Here is a 19,154-nt window from a genome sequence, read left to right as displayed (position 1 = left end):
TGTTGATAAGAGGTGGGTGTGGTTAGTGACAGTGACACAGATTCTTAAGAAATTTGTGATACTTGTATATTCTTCCCTCACACCCTGAATTCTCCTCTTCCCTACCCCATTCCACCTCACACTTTGTAAATTAGATATTACGTGGCAACTAACTTTCCTCCATATTGAATATATTACATTGTTGCTATGTATCAAAAATGATTGCCAGTAATTTTCCTTGATAATTGTTTTTGGAAAATTCCCTTTCCTTTGAAAAGAAGCAGGAAAGCTTTTTTTGTTAAGAAAACTTAACCAAGAGTATTTTTGTTTTCACCACTAAATCTTTTATCCCAGAGTTCATAGATTAGAGACATGTCTTAAACTTGGAAGGTACTCTTTGTAACTTGTGTTGAACTGTATAGGTAAACATTACAGGTTAAGTGTATTGTTTGCTCACAGGCAGCACACTATAATGAATGGTCCTACCTTCTTAGAAATGGGGATTTTGTACTTTCTGTTTGTATATAATGTTAACTTTTACATTATGCTATTTTTTAACATACTTTTACTAAGTATATTCTTGGGACATTATGATGGACCTTGCTTACAGCATGTAGAATATTCACATAGAAAAGAGGTATACTAAAAACTGAGTATGGTGGCTATTACAACACATGCTATAAATATTGAGAAATGCTGTGATTCATCTCTGAGCTGAAAACAACCAAGAAAGGAGGGATCGGTGACATACCTGTGTTGGTCCAGGATGGGAACTCTTTAGAATTTTGTACATTAACATTTAATCATTAATGATATATGTAAGTGCAGGGAATAACCTTTTGTGGGGAAAAACTTAGTTGCATTTTGCTTTTTACTAGTTGATTTAAATTGCTTTTTAAATAAATTTATATAGCAATATGGAATTTATAAGAATTATATTTTGCCCTCCGCAGGGATTATATTTTGACTAGGGCAAGGGATGGGGGAGGTGCTATTGTAGATAGCAAGTATATCTCAGCCACTGAGTAAATTTCCCTGTGTCCCCAGTGAACCTTCTGGCTTTGGGTTGGTATGATTGGGAGAAGATAGAAGACTCTCTTTCTAGGGATTCTTTGTTTTTATTCTCCATTCCTTTAAAGACCCAAAGTTGAGAACCAATACTCTAGTTCGTTAGTACTCCAATAAAATGTTTTTTGGAGTCATCTAGGAAACTTTAAAAAAATTCTGATATCTGAATCTTACACTAAGAATCTAGGGTGCAGCCTGGGTATTGGGATTTTTTTTAAGCTCCTCATGTGATTTTCATTTCCTATGAAAACTGTATAAAGTTTGAAATCCACTGCTCTGGTCCGTAAGGCAAAAGTAGGCAAAGGGATTTTTAAAATATATGCTTCACAGTTGTGAATAAGGTAAGCTCCCTTGAGGACAGGAAACTTATTGTCCACTGTGTCTATGTCATGTAAACTGGTGTCTAGCACTTAGTAGGCACAAGAATACTTTTTTGTGGAATGAAAGAATATACTTGTTAAGAATCCATATATTTTAAGGGTGTCTCGGTGGCTCAGTCGGTGGTTAAGCATCTGACTTCTGCTCAGGTCATCTCATGGTTCGTGAGTTTGAACCCCACATTGGGCTTGCTGCTGTCAGTGCAGATCCTGTTCAGATCCTCGGTACCCGCCCCCTCCACGCTGCTGTCCCCACTTTCCCATGCTCTTTCTCTCTCAAAAACAAACATTTAAAAAGTCAATATGTTTTATTTAAAGAATAAACTATTTAAACATTAATTCTTTGAAATAATATGAGTTATATGAACCAGAGATAAGTTAGTGGTGAAACATAGATTCTTTTTGTGTGTATGTGGAAGAAAAGCTGAAACTAGGTGTTTATTTTTAAAATAGAGATAAGAATCCCTGCATGAATAAGGGCAAATATGTTTTTATCATTCCCCTTAAGTGTATTTGCACTTGAGATAACCCACTGGGACAAAGTGATTGTCCCACCGAGGCTAACTCCTACCATGAACATTTCCTCAATGTGGTTTTTATCCTTTATCTCTTGAAAAAGATTTTTTCTGCTTGCTGTATGCATGTATTTTGCTCTTCCTGTGTGTGTGTGTGTGTGTGTGTGTGTGTGTGTGTGTGTGTGTGTGTGTGTGTGTGAGTATGTGTGTGTTTTAAATAAAGGCAGTACTCTGTCTCCTTCCTTCAGGAAACACCTTTTTTTTCTGTGCGATACACAGTTTTTGCCGTTTCCACTTTAATGTGAACTAAGAAGTCCTCCTTTTCCTGTGAAAAGGAAATTTCCCAGCTGTTCATAAATTGTGGAGCCTGCTATGAGAGAGGGCAAGACCTCAGAAAGAGTTCCTTCTCTCTATTCCATGTGTTCACTTATTGCTTTTTCCATACAGCTTATCTTTTCATTTCTAATATGTACCATCTACTTGACAAGATGGTGACTTTCTGGTGACTTCCCAAGATGGTTTGAGAGTTCGCTCTGTTGTTGTGTGTCACATCTGGTGCTAGTACTTTGTGAGAACTGTGGCGACACTGCTTTGCTCTCCTCCAGTTCATTGAAAAGGTAAGCTGGGAAAATTGAAAGGTTGAAAGGGGTATTATTTTGAAAGAGATTTTATGGTGTTTTCTTGGTTAAAACACTCACCACTTCCTCTCTTCTATACACACACCCATTTGAGCATATCTCAAATTTCCTTTGTTTTGAGCCTCTCATATATGTATGTAGAACTACCATTTGGAATCTGATCTCCTGTTGATTCACCAGAGCACCTAGTGTCCAGCTAACTGACTCTTTAAGATCACAAACCCATTCTAAAGTGGAACTGTGGGAAGGATCTGCCATACAGTTAAATGATTGTTGGTCCCAAATATACTGTTGTTTTTGCTCATGCTGCTCCTACTGCCTAGAACATTCTCTTACTGCTTCTTTTCTTGGCTCTTATCTTTTTAAATTCTAATTTATAAGTCATATGTATATAATATCTAAATCACTTATGAATCACAAGATAGTTTCATTGTAAAATGCTCCCTTTCCACCTCTGTTGTCTTGGGCCTGGGTTAGGTACCTGATGTTTAGGAGTTTACATAGTAGCCTGCAAAGAATATAAAAGGAACTTCTGAGTTTTTTTAGTGAGTTTCTATTTTGGTGCCATGGAAACAACTTTCAGAAGGGAAACTAAGGATCATACGTAGAAGTATGAACTTCTTAAGAGCTAAGGCAGCTATTGTCATTTTTGTTACAATCTGTTTCTTCACAAGGTTTTTTTATTTGGGGACATCATGATTAAAGGTTATTCTGTGGATTCTCAAAATACTTGTCATCCATAGATTTACTGACATGTGACCAAGGCTGTTTTAATGGGTATATTACACAGGCTTGGTTAAAGGGTGAGTATATACTGGAAATGAGAAGTGAAGGGAATAGAATTGGGGCTTGGGAACATTTGTATTTTTTTAGATTGCTACTTCCTGTTCAGCTAAGCAGAATCCTGTAACTTTATTCATAGTTAAGGAGATAGTCCTGTAAGCTTGACAGATCACAGCTGTATCCTGTACTTTGTGTGAAAATGCATTTGCTTTCTCTCCTATTCATTTGATTTTTCTAATTTCCTCATATGTTCAAGCTTATTCCAGTGTTTCATGGAGGAAGAGGTTGGATATGTGCCCAGATGAGAATGTGAACAATGGTTAAATACTAGGTTATAGGCAGAGAGTGAATTAAATACGGGGTATATGTGCTGCAAAAACTGAGTGACAAGGAGAAACCCCTTCTGAATAAAATTTTAAAACAAGGTCCCAAGAGCATTTGAATGTTTTAGATTAGTGCTATAATTAGTTTTTTTCTTATAAACCACATAATTCCTTTACAAAGAATTAAGTACTTGCTTTATATTCTTTTTTTTTTTTTTAAAGTTTATTATTTGGGGGTGGGCAGAGAGAGACAGGGAGAGAGGAACAGGGAAGGGGTGGTGGTGGGGGGAGAGAATCTCAAGCAGGCTCCACACCATTAGCATAGAGCCTGATGTGGGACTCAAACCCACAAACCATGACATCATGACCTGAGCTGAAATCAAGTCAGACAACCAACCGAGCCACCCAGGCATCTCTTACTTGCTCTGTATTCTAACCATTCCACCATTTTATTCTCAAAGTTTTAGAACACCCTCAGGATGTTATTTCTTCTATCTAATCATCCTAAACATCTTTGATTGCCACTGGAATAAGATGAATTAACCCAGAGTTCCTTCCTTCCTTGAAATTTTATACTCTGATGTTAAAGGTTAAGTTTAATGTACTGGTAGGTTGTGCACATTAGCACAAGTTCATTTTGACATTGTTCAGATAGGTTTGAGATGTTTTTTGAGATCTCAGTTGAGGTGCAGTGTTTCATTGGTGATTAGAAGAATGACAACATGTCCATAGGAGAGAGGATTCCAATTTGAGCATTCTGTCCTAAGCAGCAACTTTTAACTTTGACAGAGTGGAAAAAGGACTGGTCGAAGTCTGGAGATAAGTACTTTGAATGACCTTAGGTGATGACCTTAGGTACCTATGAATTCTCACAAGTGCAAAGAGAGAATTGGACTAGATGACCTATAAGGTCTTTCCAGCTATTTGGTACGCATAAAGGCTGAGCTCTGTTAGCACAAAATGCAATTGGGTCTTTCATTCTATTTGTGTCTGTTACTCTCAAAGACTCACTATATAATATGAAAGATAAAAAGAAGATGAAAATCCACAGTGTTTCAGATGGTGGGCCTCATCAATCCGAACCAAATAGTAAAACCCAGGTAGACACAGGTAATGCTGATGGCTTCCTGACTGTGTAGGGTAGTGGACAGAGGCTTCAGGCTGGACTTATTCAGTGACACCAACTTTTGTTGGTGTAGGACAATCTAGAAAAGGATTGTATTTTTTTTTTCTCTTACTGCTGGTTGGTCTTGGAGAAGTCTAAGTGAGAGAACTGACTGAAGTCAAGCCTTTCTTTGGGAACTTAAAATGGGAGCATCTCCAAGAAGAACTTTTGTAAGGGAGGAAGCAAATTGGTACTGTAAGTTCTTTCTGTAGTGCACATAAAAACTGAAATACACAGATGGAGTACAGGTGCTTGTAGAGGAAAATGAAATATCCATTTACATAAAGACCTTCCCTAACAAATGGACTGGCTAATGAAGGATTAACTTTTGTTTTGTTTTGTTTTGTATTACCTTGTTTAACTAGGTAGTATAATCGTCCATGTAAATGTTTAGTCTGAGATACATTCCTTTAGTAAACTCATCATAAAATGTTTCATTGTATGAAATCTTTAAGGACATCTAATTCAGCCTCTCATTTGTAGTTGAGGAAACTAAGGCTCAGAAAGAATGAGTAACTTGCTCAAAATTGTGCTATAAATTAGAATCAGAGTTAGAGCTGGAACTAGAACCCAATCCTGCTTACTCGTAAATTTTTGTTATTGAGAATACATACCTATTCTTTATATATTTGAAAATGTGAAGTATACCCACAAAAATTTGCAAAAATGTATGCAATTTTAGTAAGTTACTGAATGAGACTAAATCTTCAACTTTTTTTTTTCTAGGAATCCTCCCCTCCCCCTGAGCCTCTTTGCTCTTCCGTAACATCTGAATAGCATTCTGCCAACAGATACATTTTCATGTCACATTCTCTATGAGATTCTTGGACCATGAGATAAAATAATGTTAACCAAAAGTAAGATAACATAAAATGTAAAGTTTCTCTACAGTAAGAATCCAGAAAGTTCTCATATGACAGGGCAAGAATGGATAACACTGAAATGTTAAATGTTTAAATAGGAATTTCAGAATCTTAACCCAGGAGAGAGAATGTGATAAAAGAGAAAAAAGAATTCCCAATTATTTGCTGTGCATTAGTAATTATGCAGTTTTTTGCTTTTGTTTTACATAATTAGTTTTGGATGTCTTCGTTTTTTAATAGCTAAGAGGCCTAATTTATATTTAAGTGTTTTGTGAATATACTGGGAATATTTCTTCTCACTGAAAAAACGGTAGCAGGTTCTGAAGATGGGAGAAGCTGTTGAATAGCTCAGATAATGGAATGTATTAATAAGAGCAAGTGGGCACGAGAGGGGGAGGGGCAGAGAGAGAATCTAAAACAGGCTCTACACTTCATCAGTGTGTAGAGCTTGATGTGGGGCTCAAACTCACAAAACTATGAGATCATGACCTGAGCCTAAACCAAGAGTCATTGCTTACTGACTTAGCCAGCTAGGTGCCCCTGGAATGTATTAATACTAATGTTGCTATCAGCCAGTGTTTGAACGCTGTGATCATTTCAGCTATACTGTACACTTCAGTCTATTCACTATATTGTTAATGTGAAGAAGTAGAGTATGTAGCGTCCTTATTTAAGACTTAAATTCTGTTTGAGAATCTCTCAATTTATTCCTCCATGCTGAAGACTTATAATGGATTACTTAATTTGTTCTTGTTTTTATAGGAAATATACAGTTTAACATGTGAGAGCTTGGATTACTTCTTAAAAGAGTTTAGATTAGGAAAATGCTTTGGTTTTGTAAAGGAGGATCCAGCAGTTTTCCTGGAGAGCAGAACTAGCCAACAGAAAAGATGGCATCAAGTTGTGTGCTCCGCCTATGGGGAAAAAGAGAGGCTTTTCTCTCTTGTAGCTTATCTTAATTTTTTTTAAGTAAACCATTAAATATAAGTTTAACATATCCGTGGAAAAGTACACAAGTCATAAGATACAGCCTGACAAATATGTTCAAAATCAACACACTGTATAACAGCACCCAGATCAAGAAATAGAGCAGCAGAGACAGCTTGATGTGTCTGCCTTCCTGGGCATTACCTCCTCCTTGCTAGGTAGCCATAATCCTGGCACGTTGTAGGTTAGTGTTGCCTGCTTCTGAGCTTTATATAAATTGAATCATTCAAGAGCTTTATATAAATTGAATCATTCAATATCTGCTCTTTTGTATCTGGCTTCTTTTGTTCAACATTTTTTACTGTAAAATTCATCCATGTCATTGCATGTAACAGTAGTTTTTCTAATTTTTGTGTGTATTCCTTTTTATGGATGTACAATAATCCTTTTTGTGGATGGGCATTCAGATTGTTTCTGCTTTGGGGCTATTAAAAATAATTCTGCCATGAATATTTTTGTGTATGTTTGTAGTGTTCATATATATGCATTTGTTAGGTGTTTTCCTAGGAGAGGCGTAACTAGATGACAGAGCATGTGTGATTCCAACCTCGGTAGTGATGCCAAAAGATTTTCCAAATTACTTGTACTAATTGATATGAGGATGTGTACTGTTTAAGAAGTTCAGATGCTCCACATCCTTGCCAATACTTGGTAATAACAGTTTTTTGTTTTTGTCTTCATTTTAACTATTATACTGATAGGTAGATAGCATATCTCATTGTGGTTTTAATTTGTATTTCCCTGATGATTAATGATGACAGGCATTTTATACATTTATTGCTCATCTAGATATTCTGTTTGGAGAAGTACCTGTTTAGACCTTTTACTAATAACCAGATTAAGCTGTCTTTTTTTAAAGTAATTTTTAATATATATTATGGATAATCTTATCAGATTAAAGTTTTATCAGTCTACAGTCAATATCTCACTCTTACCTTCTGAACAATACAAGGATCTTAAAACACTTTTAATTCTCATTCTTCATTTCAGTCTTATGTGTATAATCAGGATTTTAGTTTCACCTTGTTTTTAACCTTCTACATTTGTTATTGCTATTATTGTTTTATATAGTATTTTAAAAATTACTTGTTTACCATTTTGTTTCCTTTTTCTTCCATCTCTGTTCTTCCTTCTAGTTTTAATTTTTCTTAAATTGTTTTAAAAGTTACTTTAATGACTATAGAACTCTTTAGTAAGACAGTTTTTTGTTTTACTTATTCTTGATAATTTTGTTTGATTTACAGTTCTAGGCTGACCTTTCGCCACAATTATTTCAATGTCTCATGACATTTTTTCCTTTTGAAGTCTACTGCAAATCTAATTATCAGTCCTTTATACGTGATTTGTCTCTGAAAAATTTTAGCCATGATCTTCTCGAATAAGACCTGTCCCCCATTCTATTTCCTCTCTAGAAACTCTAGTATGTTAGACCTCTTTTCTCTCAATGTCTCTTAGTCTCTTGCTACACATTCCATTTGTTTGTCTCTCTATGCTTCACCTGGCCGGTTTTTTCAAATTTAGATTCCAGTTTTTCTTCCTACTTGGGTCTAGTCTACTGTTTAACCTGTTTACTAAGTGTTTCACAAGTGCCCTCCTTCATGCCCATCACCCACTCCCACCTCCTCTCCAGCACCTCTCTGTTTGTTCTCTATCATTAAGTCTCTCATGGTTTGCTCCCTCTGTTTTTATCTTATGTATTTTTCCTCCACTGCCCCTGTGTTCATCTGTTTTGTTTCTTAAATTCCACATGTAAGTGAAATCATATGGTATTTGTCCTACTCTGACTGACTCATTTTGCCTAGCATTGTACTCTCTAGTTCCATCCATATTCACTAAGTTTTTTAGATTATTCAGTAGTTTTTCAGTTCTACTAGTCTTCCTTTATAACGTTAATCTTGTTTCTCATGCTTCCATTTCTATCTCTAAGGATTTTGAACATTGTAATACAGTTTTATATTCTGTGTCTCAATATTCCACTGTCTGCAGTTCTTGGGGGGAGGTATTAAATTCTACTCTCTTGTTTCTGCTGACTTTTATTTAATGTGGTTTGTTTACTCATATGCTTTGTAATTTTGAATTTTTAACTTGGCGGGATTTTATCTGTGGGGATCCTTAGGCAGCCTATTTTGAGAGCACCTTTCTCCAGACAGAACTTCTAGTTCCTTTTTGTAGGGTGTCAGAGGTGCTACCAACCTAAGACCATTCTCTTTTCTCTTGGCTTAAGATATTTTGGGCCATGATGGGTGTGTGTGTGTGTGTGCGCGCGCGCGCACCAAATTCTTGAAAGAGTAGGCCTATTGTTACGGATTCTCAGGGGAGACTTCTTCTTTTCCCACTCAGCATTCTGGAAAAGACAGATTTAAGATTTTTTTGGGGTGTGTGTGCATATGCACACACACGTTTTTTAATTCCTTCTGTTAGTGGGCACATTTTTGTGTCTGCCTTTTAACTGAAGGTATTACCTTTTAGGATTCTGGGTTTGTATGTATATTTGTGGTGGGGGTAGAAATAACTCTCTATCCCATAACTAATGATATGAAAAAACCCAGTTTCTAATTTAGCAATTTTTTCTTCACAACATTGAACTCATCATTTTCAGAAAACCAAGCAACTTTTATTTTTCATTTCTGATCTTATCCCAATAAATCGACTGTGGCTATGATTAGGAATTCTTTCATAAGTGTTAAGCGCTTATAATTTATATTGTTTTGTGATATAATTAAATTGTCTAGTTATTTTGGAAATTACTGAAATAAAAGTATTTACATGAATATTTCCCAGTAATGGTATGATCTGTATAGCAGCTTTATTTTGAAAAAGATTTGAATGCTTAGATTCCTCTTTTGAGCCCTAAGTACAAATTTTTGTTTTGAAGCCAGTGAGCCGAAACGCTAAAGCCGTGGCTGGTTGTTCTGTTCCGACTCTACTAAAAGCATTGGTGCGCTGATTGCTTACTGGTTTATCGGGTACATCTTGACCTTCGTGTCATAGCAAAGGCAAACCCTTGTTGAATGCACATTGTCCCTTTTTCCAATTCCTGGAGGAAGGTAGTAATTAATGCTTATAAGAATGAATAGATTTGATTGATGTAGTAAATCATCTGCAAAAAGCTTGAAATACATCCCCCCCTCCCCCCGGCTTTCATTTCTGGGGGTGTAGCAAAGGTAATAACTGTTTAAACTTGAAATTGAAGAAAATAGTTTACTTCTGGCAGAAGTCCTTTCTAAAATCCTTTCTGTGGTTTCCAGGCACGTGATTGGAAAATATAGTAGTAAATGTGTACTATCATATTGCTTCCAGTTTTGTTTTTTTTTTAAACTGAAAAGCAACTCCAAAGGTCCTAGTTTGGGCCTTCTTTCTTCCCTCTCCCTCTGTATCATTTATTATATTGGGCCAGCAGGAATCCATTTAAAGGGGTTGAGGGCTGTTTTAGATTAATGACTTGGCAACTTGGAAATAGCCCACAGGAGTCACAGTCCTGCTTATCTTGGAGTAAGTTTTAAAAACTCAGCCATTAAGAAATGTTTCCATAAGCTGCCTAATTGAAAGTTGCAGTGAAGAAAAACCTTACACTGATTCACATACTCTCGCATTCTTATCAGTGTGCTCTGTGGGGATCTTGTTTGAAGGATGGCATAGTCCACAGGATAAAAAGCTTTGTGGTGACGATCAATAAGCATTGCAGCTCTGGGTTTGCAGAGACTTTACACTGCTTTTCCTCAGAGTTCTCAATTTTTCACTTTCATATATTACAAGGTATACCCTTTTTTAAAATATTTTTTTAAGTGATAGCCACTTACTACGTCCTAACTTTCTATATTGGAAAAACACTCTCCGTTTTCCCCATTTATAGGATTACACCACCTTTCAATTAAGCAAAATCAAGCTTGTCCACTTGTTGCGTGTTCCACCCCCTTGAAATAAGCCACATAGCTCCCTGCGGGTGTGCCCGGGCTCAGGCCGCTGCCTCGGTTACTCGGTTATATGATCCTCCTTATCTCTTGTCACTCTTGGCCCCTGAGCCTGTCTCTTCACCTGCTTTCTTACTCTTCCTTTGCCCGCTTGCCCCCAGTTGGTGTACTGCCCTACTTACCTCCCTTCTAAAAGGCCTGGGAGCGGTTCTCATGAGGGTTTTTCCTCCCTTTTCTCTGAATATTCTGAGGAGGTTACTTCTACATTGTCCAAAGTTAAGTACTTAACTGAGACGGTCCTACTCCTGGATCAGCCCTCTCAGTTTGAACATTTTGCAAGAGGTTTTTCTTTTTCTTTGTCAGAACTTCAGTATTATAGGTGTGAATTCACGAATGTAAAGTACAGATGGCTTTTGCATCCGGGTATAATCAGTTAAACACAAGGGATTACTATTTAAAAGAACCTGACGAGGCATCTTTAAAGAATTCACATAATATAAACAATCCTACCTTAATTTCCCTGTTTTAGGTGTTTGTCACTTAGATCGTCACACAGGGTATGCTGTTAATAATCTTCGTATTATTCTTCATGAAAATGGGAGATTTGTTATTTAGGTATACTTTCATGTGGAAACATATCTTAAATGTTAACCTTATGCCGTTTTCACATCAATAGTAACCTGATCAAAATGGATGATCTGTTCTTGGCAATTTCATGTGGTATCCCTTTTACTTTTGTCAGATTCGCCCAGTTTTCCAGTCCACAAGAGTAACCTTTCTCATATGTGTTAACATCTTTCTGAGCCTTGAATCTGAAAATTTAACCAACTTACAAACACAATGTTTGTGATTATTTGTGTTTTTCTTGTTTCTTCCCAGCCCTTCCCATTAAGTCCTTATATTGAAACCTTTAAGGATTTGAGCCCAGGGGCGCCTGATGGGTCAGTCAGTTAAGCATGGACTGTTGATTTCAGCTTAGGTCTTGATCTCGGAGATAGATAGAGCCCCGCATCTGGCTCCACACTGAATGGAGCGCTCACTTGCTTTCTCCCAAAAGAAATAAATAGCCATTAAAAAAAAAAAAAGGATTTGAGCCCATAGGGTATGGTGTACCTGTCCCACATTAACCATGCCTTTGTTTACTGACCTTGGTATTAACCTAGAACATTCTTACTTCCCCTTCCATGATGATGTGGTAGCAGATCACAGTTTGACTGGCTTCAAGATAATTGGTCTTAATTATTTTTAAGTCATTGGTTAGTGCACTGTAAGAACAAACATCGTTCCAAGAAAGGATATAAATGGCTTTTGAGATTCTTTTCCTAGCTTGCAAGTCAGAAGATTAGGGTGAAAGAAAAAGTTCATGATACAAAACTGTATGGTTTGCTAGTAGATTGTAGGGTTCCTGTAGTTTAAATTTTACAAACTACTGTAAGTTGTTAACTTGTGACAATTTTTATTTTCCTTTGTTGTTAGTTGCAATTTGTGATACTTTTATTTAAAGTAAAGCCATGAGTTAAAGTACAAGTTTATTAAGAAGGATGTTGTCTTTTCATATCTTTTCTGCCAGAGTTAGACACCACCTCTGCCCCCCTTTCCCCCATTCTTTTAAGACCAAGATCAAGTAACTTCTCAGGGACCTTTCAAATTGGCTCTTTTCTCTGAATCTGTACTTTGTCTATTATAACATAATAATGCTGTGGGCTAATATAATTGTTAAAGAAGCTGTCTATCCCTTCTTCCTCCCCCAGCCCACTATGTGGCTTTGTGTTTTAGGATCTGGAATAATGGCTCATTGATTTTTTTGCATTCTCCACCACATTGCCCCTTCATTTGTAGCACATAATAGGTGTTGAATGAATTCTTGTTAAAAGAATAAATGAATTTAACCAGAAAGTAGAGCAATTTATAGATGGATTGACTTACCAACTTAGAATTTAAAAAGAAGTTTTTAAAATCTAAAACCAGAGTAGGTTAAAATCAGTGTAGCTATAGATTTGGCACAGAACAAGTTGATATTCTTCAATTTCAGTAATACTTGGGGGCAGAAAGTTGAGCTGAAGTGCCTCTAAAATGCTCAGAAGAGATGTGTTGATAGACTAGTTTTGTTTTCGTGTTTGAGTTTTTTTTTTAAGGTTTATTTATTTTGAGAGAGAGCATGCTTGCAAGCAGGGGAAGGGCAGAGAGAGAATCCCAAGCAGGCTCTGAGCTGTCTACAAGGAACCTGACATGGGATTCAATCCCATGAACCTCAAGATCATGACCTGAGCCAAAATCAAGAGTCAGACACTTAACCAACAAAGCCACCCAGGCACCTCTGTTCATTTTTGTTTCAGTGAAAGCTCTTATCCTACTACTAGTTTGCCTGAGGAAGTAGAAAGGTGGCAGATCTACCAAGTATCCAGACACCTTCACTTGAGTGCTGGTAGAACTGGAGCAGTTGAGGAATGGGAATGAAAAAGGAGAGAACATTTCTAAACCTGTTTCTTGCATTGTCTTATGATAGTATTTGGGGATTTGGAACTTTTCATTCTAGACTATGGGATGGGATTCTTGTAGTGAATAGGTAGCAAGTGTTCTAGAATGTTTTGAGGGAGAAATAAGATGGGTAGGACTTTAAACCATGTGATTTGTCAGCTTGGCTACCTACCTATCTTACAGCAGTGTTGAAGCTAAGTACTTGATTATTTATTTATTTATTTCTGAGAGAGCGAGAGAGAGAGAGAGAGAGAGAGAGAGAGCGAGCAAGCGAGCGACAGTGTGAACAAGGCGGGTCAGAGAGAGAGGGAGACACAGAATCCAAAACAGGCTCCAGGCTCTGAGCTGTCAGCACAGAGCCCGACGCGGGGCCTGAACCCATGAACCATGAGATCATGACCTGAGCCAAAGGACACTGAACTGACTGAGCCACCCAGGTGCCCCAGAATTTATTTTTAGATGAGAATACTTAAATTTCCCAAGATTTAAAAAAATGGCCTTTTTTAATTGGATAAATTATTTGAAAAGTGAAACATATTTTTCCAACTAAAGAGATTTTTGTCTCGTATTTAGAAAAAGAAACAATTAAAAAATGCCTGCGTTAAGTCTCATACTCTTGGACGGGACAGATCAAAGCAACAGTAATATTTTAAATAAGAAATTGCATATGTCATGAATGTTTCCTATTTCATGTGGCCATATTACATTTACTTGTTTGCTGTTCTGTTTTTTGGACTTTTCCCCAAGGCAGAAATTATTTATGAATGTAGGCTTTTTAATAGCACATATACATATATTTACTCTTCACTTTTTAATTTTTTTTCATTTAGTTGGGGTCCCTGGGTGGCTCCATTGGTTAAACCTCTGACTTCAGCTCAGGTCATGATCTCACAGGTCATGGGTTCAAGCCCCGCGTCGGGCTCTGTGCTGACAGCTCAGAGCCTGGAGCCTGCTTCACATTCTGTGCCTCCCTCTCTCTCTGCCCCTACTCCACTTGTGCTCTTGTCTCTGTCTCAAAAATAAACAAACATTAAAAACTTAAAAAAAATTTTTTTTTCACGTAGTCCAAGAGGGTGTTAATAAAATGCATTATTTTGGGGAGTATTATGCCATGGAAGAGTCAAAGCCACATATCCTGTTTCTACTTCCAAGTTTGACAACCTTCAGATACAATACAGGCTGACTAGTTTGGGCATGAGCCCCATTTAAAACAAAAATTAACTAATCTTTAGACCTAATGATTTTCTGAATTTCTGCTTCAGCTTGATTAAGCTTAACTCCCCAATCATTTTAGGTTATGTAGTATACATTTTTTTAGCCAGCCAAAAAAAAAACCAAAAACAATTTTGAACATTAACCCATATTTCACTTATTCCCAATTTTGCCTTTTCTGCAACTGCTTCATCTCTAAATCCTGGATTATTCCTTTTAACAAATAACCATCTATTAGATATTAAACAGGCAAAGGATATTATTCATTTACCATCCATAACATTTGAACTTGCCCTATGCTAGGTGCTGAGGGGCCCAGCCTGCTGTCACATGTGACAGCTATACCAGCAAACATTTGTGAGGCAGTGCAACGAGCGCTGTGTTGGAGGTAAGCCAGCGAGCTGTGGCATTTTCGGTATTGAACTTTCAAACCATCTTTGCAAGGGAAGCAAAACCAGGATTTGCCTAAATGGGAAATTATGGACTATAGCCAGATGCAGGCAGACAAAAGTTGAATTTCACCATCTTGCTGAGGCTCTCATTATCTTCTGAAGCATGACACCATGGTTGGCATTTTTATCAATGTTGTGTTATTACTTCTAAGAACAGTTGGTTTTGGGGGACAAGCCATGACAGTAAGAGCTGTAATTTAGAACTACTGTGGTTCTAGGGCCATCTCTGACTTAGGTTTCATAACGTCCAGAGGGCAGACTATTTCATGGAGATGAGTCCTACAGAGAGTTCGCACTCGTCTTACTGTCTCAGCTTTCGGTCTGTCTGTTTTGGTTCACATCTTTTTTCTCCCTTGAGTTTTTTGTTTGTTTAAATGTTTGTTTATTTTTGAGAGAGTGCGTGCATGAGAGTAGAGAGAGGCAGAGAGGGGGAAACAGAATCCCATGTAGGCTCTGCCCACTGTTAGCCCAGAACCCAGTGTGCAGGGACCATGAGATCATGGCCTATGCTGAAATCAAGGTGGGCATTTAAGCAGTTGAGCCACCCAGGCACCCATTGAGTTTTTGCTCCTTCAGCTGAATCTCTTGTGCTATTTGCTTGCCCTTCAACTGTCTGGGTTCTCTTTAACCCAGATCCTCCCACACTCTGTAAAATTGGCCTATTATGAAAAATCCTTGTATTGAAAAATCACTTCTCTACTTTATTTCCATTGCCATTAGTTGTGTGACCTTATATGCTTAACCTCTTTGAGCCTCAGTATTCTGATCTATAAAAGGAACCTAAAAGTACTGCCTGATGGAGTTGTGGGTGGTAAATAAGAGTATTTAAAGCACAGCTCAGTCTGAATTACTCCAGTGGCACTTTAAGTGCTGAGCGGCCATCACTTCTCTAAGAACACAAAAGTTTGCACAGAGTTGACTTTTAATCTCGTTTTAATTGTGGTCATCTTCCCTGCCTCCCTCCCCACTTTTCTAGTACTTTGCTTTCCTTTTTGGTGAGTGTTCAGACTTAGTTTGTTTGCTACTTTGATCATAACCAAGTACCCATTATCTAGGCATATCCATTCAGCAGACACTTACAGACAGTGTCCATGTGCTAGGCATTGGAACACGAAGGTGCCCCCATTCAAGTACAGGAAACTCATGGAAGCAGCCATCTGGCAGAAGGAGTCCTGTAACGCTGTTATTTAAAGCATTATGGAAACACGCGATGGAGTGGCTTTAATTTTGTTCTGAGTAGATCAGGAAAGTAGGTTAGATTTTTAACTGGGCCTTGAATTCTCACTTGGTGATTAAAAAGAAGATCACATTAGGCAAATGGAGCTCTTTATACAAAGACTGGTAAAAATCTAAGTGTATAAGGTATAGTCACTACAAAGTCAAAAGTCTTTGCTTCCCTCCCCCTACCACTCCAGTTCTGTCACAATAGGAAGGCAAAGAGAAAACAAGTAGCCTTTTCTTCCCCCAGACATAAAAAATTGATTGCGTCAGTAGTGAATAAAGAGTTCTGCTCTATTAGTTATTTTTTCCTTTGCATATATGAGAGCAAACATGGAGGGGGGGGCCTGGGTGGCTCAGTTGGTTGAGTGGTTGAGCATCTGACTTCAGCTCAGATCATGATCTCCAGGTTTGTGAGTTCAAGCTTCACATCGGGCTCTGTACTGATAGCTCAGAGCCTGGAACCTGCTTCAGATTCTGTGTCTCCTTCTTTCTATGCCCCTCCCCGACTTGTTCTCATTCATTCTCTCTCTCTGTCTCAAAAATAAGTAAACATTTTTTTAATGCACTAAAAATAAGGTAGATTAATGGATGGATAGAGGAATGAATAGAAGAAACGTGATAAAATAAGCATAGTACAATGTTAATGGTAAAATCTAGTTAGGGCTGATAGTGCTTACTATAAAATTCTTTCATATTTGCTGTACATTTGAAATTTTGAATAAAATAACAAATATTAGTATTAAAATATTATTACAATAAATTGTTGGGGTGGGGAAATCACTTTTCAGATGCCTTGACAATTTCATATTAATAGCCACCTCCTCATTGAAGAGTCTTTTTTTAATACCATCTCAGGCTCTAGTTGGACTATCATGAATTAAACAGCTTAGAGAAACCTTTTCTTTCCATAACCAGTTTTGTAGATGGGGAGGTTCCTTCTCTCAGACATTTCAGTTAGTCTGAATGTTCCACAGAACTGAAGCTTGCCAAGCAAAGCTCATCTCTATGGCTCTTTGAGTCACTAATGGCTCTACCATATTTCTAGAATTTGATGTCCCCATCTGCCAGAGATTAAACTTTTGTCTCCTTCTCCCTCCCATCCCAGATATATCCTTCATCAGGTGATGCTTGTTAAGGGAAAAGTTGTTTTTTTTTTTTTTTTGTGGTTTGTTTTCAGTCTACCACAAGTTTGAGATGCCTTATGTTTCTTTAACAAATGACACTTCATGCTTTCCCAGCACTTGAGTTGGAGACAGCTTCTCATTGTGCTCGTTTGAATTCTGGCACTTGAGAGCATCTTCATTCTGAAGCCTATGGAATGTTCCCCCACGTATTTGGAGTAGAGAGCTTATCTTCTGTTCTTTGGTTAAGCCCTAGCCCCTGGTGCTGCCCCAAATGAGTGACTCATTCAAGTTGTGTTTGAGAATGAGCATTGGGAGGGCATGAACTGTTAAACAGCAAAAGTAGAGGGGAAGCCCTTAGAGCAATGAGTTCAGTCATGGAGATGCCTAATTTCATATAAAAACCAATAAGATAGCTAAAATATGTTTTTAGTTAGTCTCTCCTAAAAATGTCATCTCTTTTCCTAACTTTCATAATAATTGGCTACAAGTCATTTTACATACTGAAAACACACATTATTTTCTAATACTGTGTGCTTGAAAATATATGACAAAATGGCATTTTACAAGATTTACGTGAAACACATATTTGAAATAAAATTGGAATTGGAGGGCAGGGGGCCAGGGATCAGGATACTTTGAGTCTCACAGGAGCCCATATAATAGTTGTCAAGCCTTTGGCACTTTGTAGAGAGAGTTTTTATTTAAAATCCACAAAACTGGGGGCACCTGCCTTAGTTGGTTAAGCATCCGACTTCGGCTCAGATCATGATCTCACGGCTGGTGGGTTCGAGCCCTGCGTCAAGCTCTGTGCTGACTGCCAGCTCAGAGCCTGGAGCCTGTTTCAGATTCTGTATCTCCCTCTCTCTCTGACCCTCCCCTGCTCACGCTGTCTCTCTCTTTCTCGCTCTCAGAAATAAAACATTAAAAAAATTTTTTTAATCCATAAAACTGGTAGGGAGAGGGAAGGAGAAATTTGATTGCTTGAGAGTTACCCTAGAAGATTGGATCTGTAAATTTACATGAATCTCTGAAACAGGGAAGTGTATATGAGTGCCAAGTAATGTCTGAACTAACCAAGAAAAACTTGCTTTTCTGCATGTCTGTGGTGAAAGCATTGATTCCCAACAACTTTCACGTTTATAAGGATTTCTTTTAAAGGGACTAAGTACACATTGGGCAGCAACTGTGTCATCCAAAAAGTATTGGCTGAATGTAATGTATTGGGGCATGTGGATTCCTAAGAATGTCACACCTTGTCTATGCCAATAAATCAGAGTGTCTATTCTTGATACTAAATCTGATGTCATTGGCAGATTTTCCTCCTTATTGGAATGATAGTATTCAGAAGGGAGAATATTTTTTCATGTATTTTGCTCTCTCTACGATTGGGGTGTTTTTAGGATTTTTTTTTTTTAATTTTTTAACTATGAACTAATACTGGCAAATCCCAAAATAACTAGATCTGGATTTCATTTTGTCTTTTCAACTCTGTGTGATCTTGTGCACATTCCTGACATGTTACAAACAGCTTGTGTCTCTGAATGTGCAGTATCAATTTTCAGTGGTGAAAGCCCCAGAAGGAAACAGACTGATTCTTCCATGCACAAACAGCTGGGCAGTTGTGGATGGAATTAATTGCTGATATATATTGGCTGTGTTTTTCTTCTCTTGTCATTTCCTTTGCAGCTGTGAAAGTGAGGTTTGACTTGAAAACAGGCATTTCCAGCAGTGCAAATCCAAAAAATATCAAAATGGGATTCTTCAAATATAATACCTGCTACCTTGGAGTTCAGTTCAGGGGTGAGATGGAAAAGAGCAAGGGATGGCAGAGTGTTCATAATTACATATATGGTTGAAAAATAATTAAATCAGTCACATGGAGTATGAAAAGTATTTTTGAATGGATTTATGACAAAAGCAACCTCATAATCCAACAAAAAGCTAGATCAGTCAGGAAGCACCCCCTTCCTAGGATCCTGAAAGAAGGTATTCTAGGCCATCTCTGAAAATATTGGGGGGGAAAAAAAAGAAAGAAAATACTGAAATGTTCATTACTCC

At 37.6% G+C, this 19,154-nt stretch overlaps 1 protein-coding gene across 3 annotated transcripts in view; it reads left to right on the top strand.

Annotated features, from left to right (window-relative positions):
- Positions 1–19,154, top strand: part of ADD3 (adducin 3) — a 121,144-nt gene that overhangs the window by 48,364 nt on the left and 53,626 nt on the right. Inside the window, exon 1 of one of the 3 annotated variants that reach the window (XM_077762438.1) lies at positions 2,422–2,556. The exons of the other annotated variants lie outside the window; for them this stretch is intronic. The gene's annotated coding sequence lies outside the window, so the exon portion shown is untranslated. Of the gene's footprint in view, positions 1–2,421; positions 2,557–19,154 lie in introns of those variants that run through there. 3 annotated transcript variants of the gene reach the window in all.

The sequence above is a fragment of the Crocuta crocuta genome, unplaced genomic scaffold, assembly GCF_008692635.1.
Source record: "Crocuta crocuta isolate KB4526 unplaced genomic scaffold, BGI_CrCroc_1.0 scaffold328, whole genome shotgun sequence".
NCBI classification, from domain to species: domain Eukaryota; kingdom Metazoa; phylum Chordata; class Mammalia; order Carnivora; family Hyaenidae; genus Crocuta; species Crocuta crocuta.
Note: the sequence above shows the minus strand (reverse complement) of the source record. Positions and strands in the feature narration are given on the sequence as shown.